Raw genomic sequence first — 18,692 nt, 5'->3', positions numbered from 1 at the left:
CTTGATGTGAGGTGAGAAGGTATTGAACCATCACATCATCTACCTCATTAGTTTTGATAAATCAGTCCAGATTCTTCTTTAATACAAATTTTTCATTTCAAGATCCTTTTAGTAGTTCATTCAAACTTGAGTTTTTGTCAAAGAGTAATATTACACTTCAACTTTTCAGCAAAGGTCTATTATTTCAATAATATATTCATTTAAAAATAGTATTTTACTTACACAAAAATGTAGTGATATTGATATTGAAATCTAATAATTCAATTTTCAATAAATTTACGATTCCTATACACAACCATAGTTTATATTCTAAAAAAAAGCAACTTTATTTTGCATCATTTTACTTGAATGTCAATTCAATATACAAAAAATTTATAAATAATGTTGCAGTCAATTTTTGTATGCATCTCATTGATTACATTCTATTCTTTTGAAAGGGTAATCAAGTAATTAAAGTACTCGTACATTCTTAAAAATATTATAAATTTAGAGTTTTGATACTTAATAATTTGTTTACATATATACAGGGGGGATCATAAGTTTTAAACCTTTTTAAATTGTATATATTGAGTCATAGATTGATCATAGAGAAAAATTTCAAAAAAAAAATATTTATAAATTTTTCGATATACATAACTACCTCCATTATCGACAACCTCCCTTAGACGTGATTGAAATGCTTCATTTGCTGCACGCACCATAAATTTGGGAAGTTTTGTTCATTCCATCAGAATTAAGGCACGTAGATCTTCCAAACTTAAATTTTGACGAGTGTTTACCTGTGACTCGAGATAACCCAAAACAAAGTAGTTGAGGGGGTTAAGATCTGAACTCAAATGTGGCCACATAGATTTGTCCCCAAAAGGAATATTTGCTTTAAGCCGCTCTTGGAATTGAACGCTTGTATGTATGGGATCTCCATCTTGCTGAAAAGTCACCTTCATCGTTTTATATGAATCGGCTTTAAACCACAGAAGGACTACCGGTTCCAAAACATATGAAATGTAGTAATCCGTCTTTATACGGAGGCTCTCCGGAATTAAAAACAAAGGAAGCTTATTTCCTTTAAATGAAATCTATAACTAAACCAAAAGTATTATTAACCCATTTCGGAATTGTTGGTCTAAGTATACATTTTTTGATGATGATATCAAGATTTGTTGTTTTGACGGTTGAATTTTTGATCCAGGTCCCATTTCTTCTCATCCCAAATTTCCTCCCTGCGTGCAAAGTTCTAATAACGTTTTACCTCTTTGAATCCATTTCCTCCGTGCATTCTCATTAAACTCAGATTTCATAACAACCTATCACATTGCGGGTAGTATACTTTTCCACCAAAATCATTACCCAAGGAATGTCGGGTAACCCTTTACTAGTATTTTTATATTATATTAATAATAATAAAGTTGTCTATTTTTTAATGTCTTAATAAATAAATAAAAAAGTATTCAGAATCGCAATCAATTTAAAATGATAATATATAATAAAAGAATTATTAGATAATATTTTAAAGTAAAAACATGATAAATATAAGCTATTAAAATTTTAATTTTATATAACATTTCGTCCCATTAACTTTGTTCTCATACGAGAAGAAAACAAAGAAGGGGAGATGATTATCCAGTTTTTTAATCAGAGTTTGGTATATAAATTCTTAATTTTAGAACTCTATCTTCACATTTGTATATATAGATAGTTTATTTTATTCTCTTCCTCTCAATCCCTCGAGCTACTTTGTCCATGCAAATTCGTTTAGAGCGGAAACAGCAAAACTCCTCGAGGGATAAACATTCTTATATGGTTCTTCATATAATAAAAGTTCTATTTAACAAATAACTTTTGAGGTCTCTCTCTCGAGATCACTTGCTCCCCTGAAACCATACAAGAGTTTGTGTTTCGATGGCGTCCTACTCAATTTGCACTCAATATGTCCTGGCTAATTTTTTGAAGTTTATACTTCAGAGAGCTGCAGTGCCTGAAATTATGTAATACTGATTTTTGTTTCATTACATTATTTGCAGATTATCCTTGGAGAGCCCTCCTTAGCAATATATTATTAATCGAATTAAATTTTAGACATAAAGATAAACGTGAATCTGACATAAGAGTAATTAAGAACTTTCCACTTATTCTACCTGCCTTTTGAAAGCAGTATTAATTGCAAGGTAGATAAGATAATCCATGATAAATAGACATTTGCAAAAATTCGAATGTTGAATATTTAGACATGAATTGTTATCCATTGGGATTAATCGAGTAATATACATATATAATATACTAAAGATGGACCAATATATCAACCACTCGACTAAATCAGCGGCTTCATTATTGGTGTTTAGACATAATGCATTTTATTCGGACAATTATTAGCGATATTTTTTTACGTAATCTTATAAAAAACAAAATATTTAGTTTGTTAATTCATTAAAACTAAGTTGTGCCTAAAACGGTCTTATTAGCTTTCATTTTGGAACAACTCAGCCCATGTAGTATAAAACAGTTGTAATCATTTTTAAGTGATAAATGCCTGTGGTTTTTTTTTAACTTATTTGACAGTTTGGTTTGTATAAAAAACTTCTATCAAATATAAGTTATTTTATGTAATTGTTTTATGCAGCAATAAATTCACAGTTTAAATAAGTCTTAAATCTTAACATATAAGCTGATTTTTTGTAAGGAAAATTAGACAGTGGCTTATGTGACTATGTGTGATTGTCTGCAATTGTTTGTACAAGTTTATTCTAGTTTTAGTTTTTTTTTTAAACTGACCCGAATTTATAAATTTTGTATATCTCGGAAAAATCTATATGGCCGATTCCTAATATTCTTATAAAGGAAAAGTACCATGTTCTCTGTAAAGGGAAGTTCAGACTATGAATCGAAGATTTTTTTTCAATTATCCATAGTTTTTAGATATAACTAACATTTTAATGTTAAATTAAAAATCTATATTTCCATCTAAAAATGCTTCTCACACTTTGATACAAGGTAAAGATATGATTTCTATTTATAATTATATTAAATCCGACAGAAATATAAATATATTCATGATAAATAGATACAAAAGTTATTTTAGAAAATGTAATATTCTAAACATATATTTGAGAGTGTAAATATTAGACCTTCATCATTTGACACATTTATGAATGGATTAAAGTCAAATATTTTATCATAACTTTAATCAGTTATTTTTTTTATTACATTTTGGGAGTAATTTTCTCCCAAATGCATTTCTTTTCATTTGAAAGATCATAACATGTCATGCCATCATGAAATTACGTCCTTAAAGTTACAAAAAACATGTTTGGCAATGCAAAAGTCCATATAAACTAATATCCACAAATGTGTAGTTAATTATCATCAAATATTTGCAAATCAATATGTCCTTTTTTTTTTTTGCTTAGAGTTTCTTGAAATACTTTTTTTCAAAAAGATTCACGGTATGGTTAGTGTTTATTGACCTGATTTAGAAGTATATTCTTATTTTTGTCAACTCTAAGATTAGAAGAAACATTTATGAAGGAGAATTACTCATCATATATTATATTATTATAGATATATAATTATTAATATTCAATTATATTTGTTTCAACGTGTTCAATCACTCTATGGTAAAAAAGTTTGAAGTTACTATAACTCGTCATCTAAGTTGAACTTTGTGTTCAAATATACAATCACAGGTCTGACCTCCACTGGGAAGCTACTATCTAGGGAGAAAACAATATTAGATTATTATATTTTATTAAAAAGGGTAAGGAGGTCGTTATTTATTTTATTCTCATTATACATCGAATGCAAAGCCCAGCAAAAACCTCTTAAAATTGGTAGCATTTATCTTAAGCTATTACGCTCTAATGTTGTTTGAAATTAAATGTCAACCGAATTGCTATGATGGTTCGAAGCATGTTCAGCTTGCAATTTCAATATCAAGAGGTTTGATCAAGATCTGACCCCTATTGTACAAAAAATTTTATCCCAAATTTTTTTCTTTGCTCATCATGAAAATATATTGTTACGAGTATTGATAGATGAATATTCAGAAGCTCATAATTTGCATTGAATAAAGTCTTGAATGAAAAAATTTTATATGACCCCCCATATGCAATTCATAATTCCTAATAAAATAAACTATAAATCAAATCATTTCATGGATATGATTGATTGGCCTATTTCAGTTCCTCCAATTAACAATATAAATCAGATAAATAACTTATAAAAGCAAAGAATGATCACTTAAAATGAGAGAAATATCCATGTCATTCTCAATCTGTGGAAAGGGCGGTGAAACTAGTTTCAGAGCTTCCTGTAAGGGTTACGGGTATAACCAAAGACATGGATACATTTTTCCAACTTTAAAATCAAGAGATAAACTAAGGAAATTTAAAACTAAGTGTCAGTACCCAGTTTGATATATTTACCAATTTATGTTAAAAATAGCATTCAGCAAAAGATGAAGGATAATTATCCTCATTATTAAAAATTAACTTATATATAATAAAAAGGTGGCAGAATTTTCTTTTTTTCATAAGTAATTTTTTCCCCGTCTATTTTCGCACTAAATGCAGGAGCACACAACGTTTATCTCGCTGTAGAAGTAAGGGATTTTACTTTCGCAAAAAATTACATATTGTGCAATATTATTTTTTTAAAGCACATAAAGCTTTTTATAAATAAGAAAAAAAAAGTTTATTGCATAATCATTTTTTTTTTACTTATACAGAAACCTTTCCAGACAAAAAGGGGGGGGGGTACATTTTTTTTTCCTGGATTTTCTTTTAGTATATGCTTGAAAGCTCAATTTCGGACCCCCGTGATATCCCCTAGTGCACACCTTTAATATCTGTCGAAATTGGCAAAAAAAAAAATCAGGTAAAAACAAAAGCAAACCAAAAAAATCGTTTTATGGGTATCAACAGAAACACATAGAGGAGTACAAGGTTAAAAATATTTGCATACTAGATAGCTATTCTAAAGACTAATAAAAAACATACAACAACATGTTATTGAATTAATGCCAAAATCCTACTTTGTATAAGTCAAAACCAGAGATCCAATCCATCAATTCCCTCACAAATCAACCCAATGCTTGTAACTTTATTAGTAACAAAACAAAATATGCTCTAAAATATTTTTAAGAGTCCTTGAAAAAACATTTATATACTAATATATGTACATATGCAACAATATTTTAGTGCTTTCTATAAGACGAGAAATAGTATCATCAACCAAAAGGATTTATTCACTATTTGAAATATATGCTTATACAGCATACATACATATATTTAAGGGCATAAAAGTCAAATTGAGCAACATTAAAGACATCACGTATCTTCTACTAAAAATATGATGCATCAATACTAATCGTAGCTTCAGTTATGCATTTTCTTCCGTTGTTGTTATGCTGTTGCCATCACCATTTAATTGCAGATACCATATTTTATGGTAGTATGGAAAAAATATATCTATGTATTTGTACAAAAAAAAAAAAAATGATGCATTTCCCCCAATAAAAAATGAGAAATATCTACACATGTATCAATATTTGTAAAAGTAAAAGTGGTACCAGATGCAGCTCCATATTTTTTATTAACATATATTGCTACACATAATTTAATAACATACAATCAGTACGGTCACATGTAAAAATAACTTTAACTTATGGTACCCTCACTATAGTTTGCCGCTTAGGTCTTAATTCTGAATGAGTTAGAGGGATGGTACATTGTTCAGCCAGCGCCCGACATCAGAATTCATTCAAAAACTGGAGACGCAGGATACGGAATGTCCTGGAAAAGGTTGAAAATTGTCCAAAAGATATGTCCGCTCAATTATAAATTTAGGACATTCATAAAACGGACGAAGTGGTCCTTCAGCTCTTAACCAGTCCCACGTAGGCTAACTTCATTGTGCATAAGGTGATAGTGATGGGGTAGGAGACAAATCCCAGTGGTAAACCGGACCAAAGAATTTAGTTTTCCTTTCTAAAAATCCATGAGATGCTTCCGCCTCCCAAGTCTAACTCTTGGGACCATTTCATGGGGTTGACAGCAATAGTCATGGTATGCAGATCCATTTATATATATATATGCACTCTATACATGTAATTGCAACATAAATGAATGTTATAAATTCATACTAAACATGAACAAAACCTTCCTTGTCCTTCCAAGTATTTATTCATTAGTAAATGATGTCAGAAAGTGAGTTTCACGGCGTGTACCAGCAAATTGCGAATGAAACTTGAGTTTCATTGACTTACTAAATCATATACCTATTTTCCTTTAACATCAACAAAATTCCAGGAGTTAATTGGAAAATCAAAAAAAAAAAAAAAAAATACTTTTAGGAATTTGAATTTATCCGACGTTTGATTATAGCTAAAGTAAAGTATACATTGGGATCATAACCAAAACGTATTCGTTATTTTATATAAAGTTCATGTGAAGTTTTGATTACGCTTACTTAATGGATATTTTACTTTGAAAGTCTAGATTGTTTTAAGTGGGGTGAGGTTTCCAAAAGCAACTATTTAAGACCACGGTTTTGTATGTTGCTGTGTAAACTTCTATTGGAGATATTCCACACGCTGCTGGTCATCATTGGTGACCAGTAGCTGGTCAGCTGGTAGCTGGTACTGGTGGCTATTGGTAACTGTTGTAGATGATGTTAACTATACATAGGATTTAATATTTATTGTACATAAAACATATTTTATGACTCTTGAAGGTACTCATATTTAATTGGAGTAATTAACCCAATGAAAGGTAGTATTGTGTGTTAGTAGTTTAAGAGTGTTACAAATGTTACATCCTCTTACATTGCAAATAACTTTTGCAAACTATATTTTTTGTAAGTTTTTAAAACTTCTGAGTACTTTATAGTTGTAATTGAACCTTTTTTCTTTATTTTCAAAAGACTTCACAAAACCTTTTTAAATTATACGTGCTTTCAATAATTGAGTGACGCTGGAACGGTAAAATTTTAATACATAAGTATTTCAAATTTACATTTATTCGATCAATAAGTGGTTTCTCTGGTATAAGCTATAGTATCATCTATAACCACAATTCTATATATGTTCGTGGACAAATGCAATATATATATTCAATATAGGCTTGGACATTTAAATGCCTAAAGGTCACTAATGTAATACATTCGAAAATCAAGGATACAAATATTTTGCAAAAAAGTGTCACAAATATTATATATTTCTTCTACTTCTCTACTATTCAAAAAGTCATTCTCTATCTGTACTATTTCCATTTTGTCGTAAAAGGATTAATTTATAATTGAAAAATGTACAGGGCGTTAAGATCAAATCGGTGCTTGTATGTAATGACGATTTTTTATGATGCTGCTGTCTGATGGCGTCTCTTTTTTTGGGAGGAGAAACTTTGTTGTATCAACAAACTTTGGTGAAGTTTTGGCCATCATGGCGACAGCTGCTCCAGATATAGAAGATTTAATTTACAGAGGAGGATCAGCTTTTCACTGTGACGATGATTTTTTTAAGGGTGATGGGGATACTGTGCTGCCTTGGATCCAGTAAATCGCTGGAGATCGGCTTTGGATCTGTCAACTATATTCAATACCTTTTAATGGATTAGACTGGTCGCTGAAGTGGCTGTGTAAGCACTTCTATTACTTCATTAGGAAGAAAACATAGCCCCAGCAGGACACATCTTAATCTGATGAGTTATTTTGTCTATGACTAAATTGAATGCAAAACAAACCGAACATTTCATGCGATAAAATACCTTTTAATTACATCCGTCAATGAGACAATGATGCCAGAACAAACCAAGCGACTACATTATGAACGCCTGCTCCTCCATCTGGCCCCCGTATCCAAGCTGTGATTTATGCACTATGTGGATACATCAAATAAGTGTTTTTTTTTTCAACAATCATATGTACAGTCTAAGCCAATTATCAACTACTTACGCCGGAAAAGTTGGACTCAATGGAGTTTTAAAGTTTCTGACCAGGTCCGATTTGATCTTAACACCCGTTAAGGACGCCCAATAAATTTTGGGCCTTTTATTTTTCCATTTTAAAGTAAGAAGAAAGGTTGTTAAATATAAAAAAGAAAATGTGACTGTAATCATAGAATTATACGCTTTGTAAGATGTTACTTGACTAAAGACATTATTAATCAAAACCCCATTTTCGATATGGGTCCTTCCTTGAAATCTTGGTTCATTATATAGGTCAGAAAATGCGACTTTATTACGACATAAATTGATGAGCTATCCACCAAAAACTAGTGTTACAAATGAAAAAAAAAAAAACTAATTTTGTCCCAACATAAATAATATCATATTACTCTCCTCTGAAACAAAAGAAAAAAATATATATATATAACACAAAAAATGATGACTCAAATTATAGTACTTTTGCGCAAATATATTTATGTATGTTGTAGATCATTAGAGCGCCTAATGATCTCCATACACCCCAAAAAACAACCCGTTAAAAAGATAAACCTAATTTAGAAATGCATTAGTCGTATACCTACCCACCTTTTTATATGTACTATATCTACATGGGCATTAGGCATATATGTATGTATATAAAAAGGGTAATTAACTTATTTATTTATTTTTATTTTCTAATAGAAAAACTTCTAGCTTATTGTATTCCCTTTCTTAAATATCTTCTTTAATAAAACTATTTGACAAAAGTCACTTAGTAAGGGGTAGAATGTATAATCTTGTGTTGCATTCGATGAGAAACTACAGTATGCCTAAGAAAAAATGCATTATAGCGAACAACATTAACAAAATCATCAAGAGCTCAAACGTTATTAAGGTGTCACCTTGACATATCTTAAACAGTGAAAAGACACATCTTTGTTCCTTAAAAATGAAAATGGTTACCTCTAACCTAAATTGCAGCCTCTACACACAAAAAAAAAGCCTTGTATGCTTTGATGACATAGTCATCAGGCATGGCCATCCACTCCCGCTAAATAGAGACCCTCAGCTCAACAATTTTTCTGTGGAGAGATTACTGGCCTTGGCCTCAATGGTGCCCAAAAACCTATATCCAAGCGGGGTCAGATTTGGTGAGAAAAGCGGCTACAATTTCCATTGCCAGAAATAGCCCTTCATATAATTTAGGAGTTTTTTGGCTTTGAGCAATCTGTTTTTTTTTATTATTCCTTTAATTGATTAGATGGAGTTGCACTGATTAAGTCTAAGTAAATCTTATAGCATAACGTTTACTCCCTCTAACCTAGGAATCTTTTGGTGAAATATTTCTTCCTGTAGGAATCACCTGAGCGCGAACCTAAACACACTAAGTTCAAGGGAATAACTTCTCCCAAGCGCTTTGTCCATAAGCTACGTCGATTCCATACGGCCTTTACTGTTGCTTTCATGAGCTGGCGTTTTCAGTGGACTTGAGGCCAATGTTTTTCACGGCATTCCTGATCATCCCTTTACTTACGTTGGGTTTTTTTTTCGAGCTTGAACATCGAGATTTGAGGAGTTGCACCAATGTTGTCACCCAAGGGACTCATAAACTCCTCCGATCGCTTTACGTTGTGTCCTCCACTCCCAGGCTTCTGTTCATAGTTGCCATCAGCCTAAAACGTCTTCCTGATTATACAAATAGTGGATTTGTTCACTTCCACAATCTTAATCACCTGACAAACAGAAACTTACGCTTGCAACAAATCAAGCACTTTACTTTTCTTTGACGACATCCCAAAACTGACTTTATTTACAAAAAAAAAAAAAATAGTATATATTAAAAGTGAAGGCTTCACAAGAATGACCTTTCAAACAATGTCTATTTCAATCCTATACGTTCATTTGTTTGGAGTTTCTTTAAGTTTTAATAAATCATGCATTTTTGCTAATGAGCACTGTAGAGTGTGCATACTATGGCAAACCAAAAAAAAAACAAAAAAAAAAAAACACTTATGATTTTGTGTAGAATGCGGGAACGTTTTGAATGTCGGCTTAGAAATTCTAACCCAGTACTTTAACGCCGGGATTTCTAAAAACCGAAATACATTTGAATTTAAATTTTTTTCTAAAATTTCCTTTAAATTAGTCAGATTCAGTTGTTCGGATATAATATAACTAAACATTATAGTATTACAATTACTCCATCTGACCTCAGAATTGTGTTGGTAGCCTATATACATTTAGTAAGGCTGTTTGTTATTTAGACCTGAAGATTGCAGTCTTGTCCTGACTAAATCGAAAAAAATTAGTTCCTAATAACTAGGTTTATTAAAATTTGACTCTACTATGTAATTCATTTCGATACTATTGTTTGCAAGGTATTGGGGATTATGATAAACAGCAATATGAGCACATTTAATCAAATCTGACTTCTTTGAATATTTTATTACCAAAACTAACATACATATCGTTATTTTGAGTAAACAGTTTTATATTATTATTTGAGATATCATTGATAAAATTAGTCAACACATTTTTGCCCTATAATTAAGATAGTTGTTCTTAATTACTTTTACTTTAAAAAGCATAAAAATGCCCCTTATAATACAAAATTTAAACAGGCAGTAATATAAGATTTATTTTCATTAATAAAACAAAATTGAATGGCTGGGTATTTATAATAACATCAACTCTTACTTCCTTCAATCTAAGAAGATGTTTCACTAAGGAAATTAGGGCACTTCATTATGTGACCATGGGTATTCACTGAGTTGTTATAATTTGACAGTATATCTTAAACATCTGTTCTTTTGAAGAAAAAAAATTACTACTTGTCGTAAAAAGTCTTCAATATATCTAATTCGGAGCCACTCTGTACATATCTTCTCTCAAACTCTCAATTAACATTGGTTAACTTCTTTTCAAATCCTAATGCAAGTACTTTCTTGGAGTGTTTAGTAAACCTCACATTGAATTGGATATTTTACTAATATAAATCTTTATTTGATCTTAGTAGTTATAGCGTATAATATCTACTGTAAGTACCAGTAAAGAAAACAAAGATCCTTAAAGCATTGTATTAAATACCTGGGAATGATAAAATCTGAAGAGAGGAATTTTTAATCTTGTAGACTGTAACGGATACATTCATGGTGTATGGAAATTATTCCAAAATTATTGCAATATTAAATTGACTTGTCTCTGACCCGTAGAAGTTCCGTGATATCAGGTTCATCTTTTGCGTATTCCTTTATACTGAACCGGTAGATCTCTTTAAGTCAAGAAAACTTTGTTTCACCAATATGAAATAGCGGAAAGTGACTGTGCAGTGAATTGAAGGGTGAAAATCCCATGGTGAAGGTATATAAAAATAAAAGAAGCAGAAAATGAATGTGGTGACTTTCATATTTTGAAGAATTTTTGGGAGGAGAGCAGCTTAGCCGTCATGAAAATTTTATAGATAAGCTACAAGCAGTCGTTAGAGGAAGGAAATACACACAAAACTAACAGATTTCGAATGCTATGGGTTACTCGTTGTGGTCCATTTTTGAGTCAAAAGAATATGCAAAACCTCATAAGGATTTATAGAGACTGGGAGCTTTGCTGGTAAAGGCATAGGACCAAATTGGTCATGGTGTTGTCTCTGAGACTGTCAATAACTATTGTCACTTCTGACGGCAACTTTGAAGGCTTAGGGTGAAGATTTTGAAAGAAATTTTTATAGTTTACAGAAAATTTTATTAAACCTAGATGTATGAAGTTTAAATGCTGTTATTTAAAAAAAAAAAAAAAAAAATAAACACTCACTTAAAACGTTTCTCGATATTACCCTAATTTGCGTATTTGCGTCCCTTATTTTTAGACAAATAAATAATTGTCAAAAAATTTATAACACAACTTCAATTTCTTTATTTGATATCTATCGTTAGGCACGTTATTGCTTCTATTTTATCTTTTAATCTTTCCATCAAAAAATGATAAATAAGAAAGGTCCAAAATAAGTCGGTAGTCTGTTGGTAAATTTAAAATTCGATTATTAAACCCAAAATGTGTCAATAATTCAAACAATAATGAAGTACAATCTCAAAAAAGGGGATATAGAATTTACAAAGAAGGTTGAGTAAAAATATGGTGCAGACAATGTATTAAATTTAATGTAACAGAAGGTTAAAAGCCTCAAATATTAGCAGGATTCATCTAGACAGTATACATATATAGAGAGTAGGCTCCCAAAATTTGCAGTAGAATTGAATTACATAACTATCCCCCTTATTTTTAATTATAATGTTAGATTACACAACTAAACCAAAACTTCTGCCGCAACAGTATATCTGACTTCTTGACTGCTTCTAGATTGACCTAAGTCCCCAGACTTCAAAAATCTAGGGTGAAATGGAAAATAATGTCTGCCTTACCTCTCATCCAAATTTGGATTTGCTCCGAGCTACCTTTATTACAGTGGGTACGCCATGGACAAGAAGACCTTCGCTATCAAAAGCTAGCTATCTGTTGTTCAGCTTGTTGATGCTGTTATTTACGTGTGAAGGAAGGCATATTGAATAAAAAATATAGACGGATATAGTATTTTAAACTATCACAAATTGGTTAGGAGTTGTCTTTTCTTGATTATATAAAAATCAATATTTTTTATTATTTAGTCATGCTACTGCGAGTTAATGTTCCTCACTCTATTTTACAAAATTATGATTCAGCAAATATACTAGATTGTTGCAGAATAATGAATAATTCAGTCAGTGCTATGTTGTAACATTTTATCTTTTCTCCATACCAAATTTTGAAGCGAAAAACTGTACTGATTACATCAAGAAAAAACCAACAATTACCATACTTAACTAACAATAACATAATACATATGTAGATGAAAAGTCGTCCATTTCTTTAAAGGTTTTTATAATTTCTTTGCCTTTTTTCAATCTGTAGTATAATCTCGACCCTTTGATCCCCAGAATCATTAACGAACAAAATATATCTTCGTCTTCATCCTCTCTCCTTCCTTTACTTTCTTTTACATTCATAACTATATACCTACATTGACACATCCTCAGTCTAAGAAACAGAGCTAGGTAAGTAAATATTTTCACTTCTTCATCACGTTTCTGACATTTATTATTAGAGTTAGAAGCATCATAATTATATTAGAATAAGGCTACGTGTTTGTGTGTGTAGCTTCTGCTTTATAAATGTACTAGTGTTTAAATGGTTTTTTAGACCGATTTAGACAAATATTACGTTCAAGACCGCAACCTCTAACCATAGACCGATGTTTATTCGTTTTGAAATTGTTGACCGATTTCTTTGAGTCACAATCTTTGGACCACCGGTTTTCTCCTCATTCTGGATTCATGTAGTATGCAACGCATTTAACTTCATATGCAGGGGCGTCTGCCGTAGGGCGTGGGTTGTAAGGGCTATATCTCCCCTCACTCAATTAAGTATATTTTTATCAAAAATTTAATTTAATTTTTCCAAAAAAATTAATTTTCTGTGAATAGCTACAGATTTTTGAAATTTTTCGCCAAAAATTTAAAACTTGATAACTTTCTTCCTAAAATTTTACCCTTAAAATTTCATGTTTGATTTTTTTTAGAAAAAAATAATATTCTGTGTAACGTGATGGATTTTTAAACTTATTTTCGAAAATTTAATATTTAATATATCATTTTTTTTTAAGTTTTTTCAAAAAATTTAATTCTTGGAGTATAACTTTTGAAATTTTTGCCCTAATCCCCTCTCCTCAAAAATTTAATCCTTCCGATGCTCCAGATATGGGATATTATTGTGCCCATAATTTCCATGAACAAAGTTTATGAACAATTTAGCTCCTTTCAGTTCGAGAGGCAATATATTTTAATGGTAATATAATTATAATAAATGATGGGCCACAAGTCAGATCCAATTTATTGCAACTTGGCCTCCCAGATAGCATGTTCATTTGCAAACAGTACCCTCAGTCTCTTTCCACTGTCCTCACTCAATTTCTATTCTCCCTTCCTGCAGCTCATCGAACTATATCTTTTGGTGGCTCATCCACGTTAACATATTTCCCCAACCGTCGTCAAATTATAAAAATGAAGACAAAATCTAATGCAATATCCAAGGCCTGGCTTTTGCTGGTCCTTGCTATTTAGTTGTTTTTTTAAAGTTCTTTAATTTACAATATATGTATAATATTAAAATTATGAATCTTAATTATTCTTAATTTGGTTCGAACCAGGGGAGTCGACTACGCAGTGGAAATATCTTGTTCGCACGAGCTAATTAATGAAATAGTGTTCGAACGGTACAAATCCGCTTTTGTGAACTTTGTATCAGTTCCAAGACCGGCAGTACCATTACACCTTCGGTAATATTTTTTTAACCCCATCTACTCTTAGAAAATTAAATTTGACTCCCACATGGGAGCCTTTAAGCAATTATTTGGCAAGAAGAAAAGAAGTCAACCCTATCAGGAAGTGCTTTGGTATTATTGATAACTATTTGCTATGATCAACGGAGAAGTGGCTAAAATATCGAATACTCTCCGGTACTCTCGAAGTGAGAGCAAACTATTTTACTAGCAATCAACGTATATATTATTTTTTCCAGATGGAGGATGAAACAAGCGACCATTTCTTTTCAACTGCGCAACCCTTAAGCCATTGTATATAGAGATTAGAAGCCTTTTAAATGAATTTTTTAAACTTTTATCGCTCAAAGAGAGACAATTACATAGCCTTTTACATTGGAAAAGAAGAAAATATTATTAACATCGTCATTTCACAGGCCCAACGAGTTTTATACGCAAAGATATATCCGGTGTTTTATCGATAGTGAAACCTCATATCCGAGTTTTAAAAAAGTATAATTTAATTTTTTATATATTACCCCTTTTCAAGTAAACAATATCTTTACTTCAACATTTCTTAAAAACACTTTTACATCTTTTATTGATTTAGTTGGATGTTAACGTTTTGTATTTTTATTATCATATTTATGTTAAACTATTAACTATTTATTGAAATAGATACACCTTGTGGCCAAGAAAAAAAATTATGAATCTTAATAATTGGGTAATTTCATATAATAAAAAAATATAAATGAGAATTGTAGTTCAAAATTAGTGCCCATAGACAAAGACAAAGTATAATTAAAATACTGTGCTGTAAAGTGAGAACTGAAATTTAATTACTTAATATGTAAATAATATAATTCATCAAAAGAATCGGTTAAGGCCGAATTTTAAATGAGACTGATCTGGATAGATTTTTTTGTAAGACCAATACACGTAGATTTTTTCTTTGTGATCGATCTGTACTGAACTTCGAACTCTGTCCAGACCAAACTCTTTAAAGGAGCGCAAACGTTAGTTCCATTAAAAATTAAAACGGTCTTTGACCCGTCTTGTATTTTTGGACTGAACTCCAACACTATTTTGTAAATATAAAGGCCTATCTATGGTAAGTGGAATAAAGTATGTTGAGAAAAATAAAAAGTTAGCTCTTAAATGAATTAGATGTTTCTGCTCTCTGTCGAAAGAGTTGAGTACAACCTTTTTCATAATGGAAATTTCATAATTCATTTTTATTATTCATATAAATTTAGAGTGTGTATTTTTCCTTCATTTTTTACAACAACTACAACTCTTAATAAGCTGTTTGTAAAAAAATGAATAAATATGATACTAATTTTGCTTAAGAGGATGAAAGTTGCCAAGAGATAAACTTTCAAAGAATTAGATATATATATATGAAAATCCATATTGTCAAAAAGCTGGAAATAATTAAATATAACAAAAAATGGTTAGTAAAATTCTTAAAATAACAACAAAAATATATATTGTCATGATCGCGAATTGGATCTTTGTATAATTCATATATGTACATAATGTTTTTTTTAAAAAAACATTTTTTGATCATGATTAACAAAAAAATGACTTGCTATAATGGATTTATAATTAATGATCCCCTGTTATGCATAAGTATATACTATAAATATCTTTTTTTGTTGATCTAACAAACCTGAAAATATCATTTGTATCTTTCAACATCCCATCCAAAAAAAACAACAACAGTACTTTACCAATTACGTAATTTCCTCTCAACTATTACTATTTTTAAATACAATACCAACAAACAAAACACAATTGTTATCAGTTTTATCAGGTGGGGGCTATTTAAAATCCGCTTATGTACTTTTAAACAATTAGCTAAATAAATATAATGGTTTATAGTGTAAGGGCTTCCATTTTTTAGGGCTCCTCAATATATCATTTTTCAAAGTTTCAGGTGCGACAATTGGGGCTGATCTGAAAAAAAATGTATTTTTACTTAATAATATTAAAAAATCTGTGAGGCTGTCTACATAAGAAAAAGTTACATCTAAACTTCTCTTTATAAAAGGACAGCGCTGCCAACAGGATTTTTTTTTTTTTTGTGAGGGCTCAAAAAACTTATTTGAAAATTTTTAGTTAAATTTTCTGGAAGAGAATCAACCAATAACCTATTTTTAGAAACACAAATGGATTTGTCTTTAAACGTCAGTTTTATATGACAATCATAAAACGTCTCAATTTTGTGAGGGGGGCTATAGTATAGTCCATGCCTGAAATACATCCGCATGAGTCCCCTATAAGGTTGATCTGACACTCGGGGAGCTGTTTCTTATTAATTGAAACTTTTAGTTTAAATGTATTCAATTTACTCGCCTAAAAATCGAATATAATTTTATTTTTCTGATATTACAAAAAAACCGCCAAAAATGGGATAAAAAGTTGTAAAGATCAGCTAAGCTTTCCAACTATCAATTAGATGTTTTCCCCCAACTATACATGCCAAAAATCAACTACATTTGTAACACTTAATATCATTGACAGTTTCACACAATCCCAACTTATATCAATAGCCAAAAATGTCGTTTTACCCAACCAATTAGTTTTTCTCAGTCTTACCTATTACACTATTTAACTACAAATCTATAAATACTTCTGTAAATTGTAGCTCTGACTTTCCACACATTCCTAGGATTACAATCAGGATGTGACATTTATTTATATAAAAGTTTGCAATGCTTCCATTCTCCCCATCATCTTCTTTATGTGGCATACTTTTAATGAAATTGAGACGTGTTGAAGTCAAATGAATTAAGAATATTTAAAGCAGGGATTTACGATTCGGATCCATACTTTCGACTACTCTTCTTAACCTTCTGTTATTTTCATACCAAGATTAATAAACTGGCTAAAGAGTAAACCCCACAAAATACGTATTTAATTACATGATAAATAGTTAAACAATAATCATAATAACGCCATTTGAATATTGTATCGTTTTTTAACTATTTCATCGATATTACAGACTTAAGTATAAATTAAAGTCAAAAGAATAGTATTATAAATTTGAAAGGAATATTTTTTTTTTCAAATAATCTATATGTTACATAACATCAGGATAGGCACAACTCAGTCAAACCTCACCAATATACCCATAAAAATTAATAATTCCTCCTTTTAAATAACAATTGTAGAAGAGAAGAATTAGTTTGAGTTTAAAATTGATGAATCATGAATACGGAAACAGGAATTCCATTGAACATTTGTGATCTAAATAATCAATCATGGAATAGTGGATTGCCTGATGAAAGATTTTTTGGGAAAATTGTATTTTTCAGAGGTGAAACTTGAAAGAGTACTCCAAAAGGAATTATCATAAATGATTCAAATTTGTTGACAAAAAAGATATTTTTCTTATAAAGGATTTCCTTCTATTTCCTTCAAACCTAACTCCTAATCACAGATCGCCTTTATTAATGAGATTAGAAAAAGAGCATTTTATTAAACCTAAGGGAATAAATACTTTTTTGAAGGGATATCCAGGAATAGTCAGTTCCTTCGCAATTCACCATATTTATCTTGCATTGGAGTGTAGCGTCTCTCGATTAACTTTGTTTCATTCATAGATGACTTCACATTAAGTAATTCATGTCTTACCCGTTGTAAAATTTATTTGATGTCCCTTTTCTAATTGCTTAAAAGTGTTAAAAATAGTGTTTGGATTTTACTTCCAAATGAAGTATATGTTTTTGAAGAATTTAATATGGAGGATGTATCAATTTCCCATGTACATACATCAACACAGGGGATATTTACTTAAATGTGTACTTATAATCTCTAAAATTTCATATTCTAGATTAAGAACTTAAGTGTGGATTGATACATTTTTAAGCAATTCTTGAATTTGTTCATCTTTTGCCTTTTTTAATGCAACTAATCGTTTTTTTCGCCACTACTCAAACTGAAGACACGACATAGAATAAAGTTGAATTATTATTGGTTTTATTTCAAATTGAGTTTGATGATTTGTTGGGATTACTTACAAAATGAGTTTGTTGTTTTAACAAAAAAATAATTTGTCATTGTTATACAATAAAAACGACTGATAGTTGTTTCTTATAAAAACTTGAAGGAATATTAATTATTTTCTGTGAATTTTGTAAATCAAATTATTTCCCATCAGTTTTGATGAGATTCCGTTTAATATATTAAATAATAGTAACCATTTCATTGCTACAAATGTAGGCCTTAGTACACCCATTAAAAAATAAAATAATCCAGGAAATCTAAAAGAAAAAAAAAAGAACACTTTTTGAGCAAATGAGTTCATTAAATTAACTTAACCTCGATAACAGATTGTTAAAGATACAAATACATCATAAACAGGGCCTTATGAAGATTAATCAATAATTGAATATAGTCAAATTCAATGTTTTAGGAACATCCTG

General features: G+C 30.4%; 1 protein-coding gene across 1 annotated transcript in view; it reads right to left on the bottom strand.

Annotated features, from left to right (window-relative positions):
• Nucleotides 1-18,692, bottom strand: part of LOC121128340 (peroxidasin homolog) — a 245,113-nt gene that overhangs the window by 107,242 nt on the left and 119,179 nt on the right. The window lies entirely within an intron of this gene.

This window comes from Lepeophtheirus salmonis, chromosome 13, assembly GCF_016086655.4.
Source record: "Lepeophtheirus salmonis chromosome 13, UVic_Lsal_1.4, whole genome shotgun sequence".
NCBI classification, from domain to species: Eukaryota; Metazoa; Arthropoda; class Copepoda; order Siphonostomatoida; family Caligidae; genus Lepeophtheirus; species Lepeophtheirus salmonis.
This window is presented reverse-complemented; position numbering and strand designations above follow the sequence as displayed.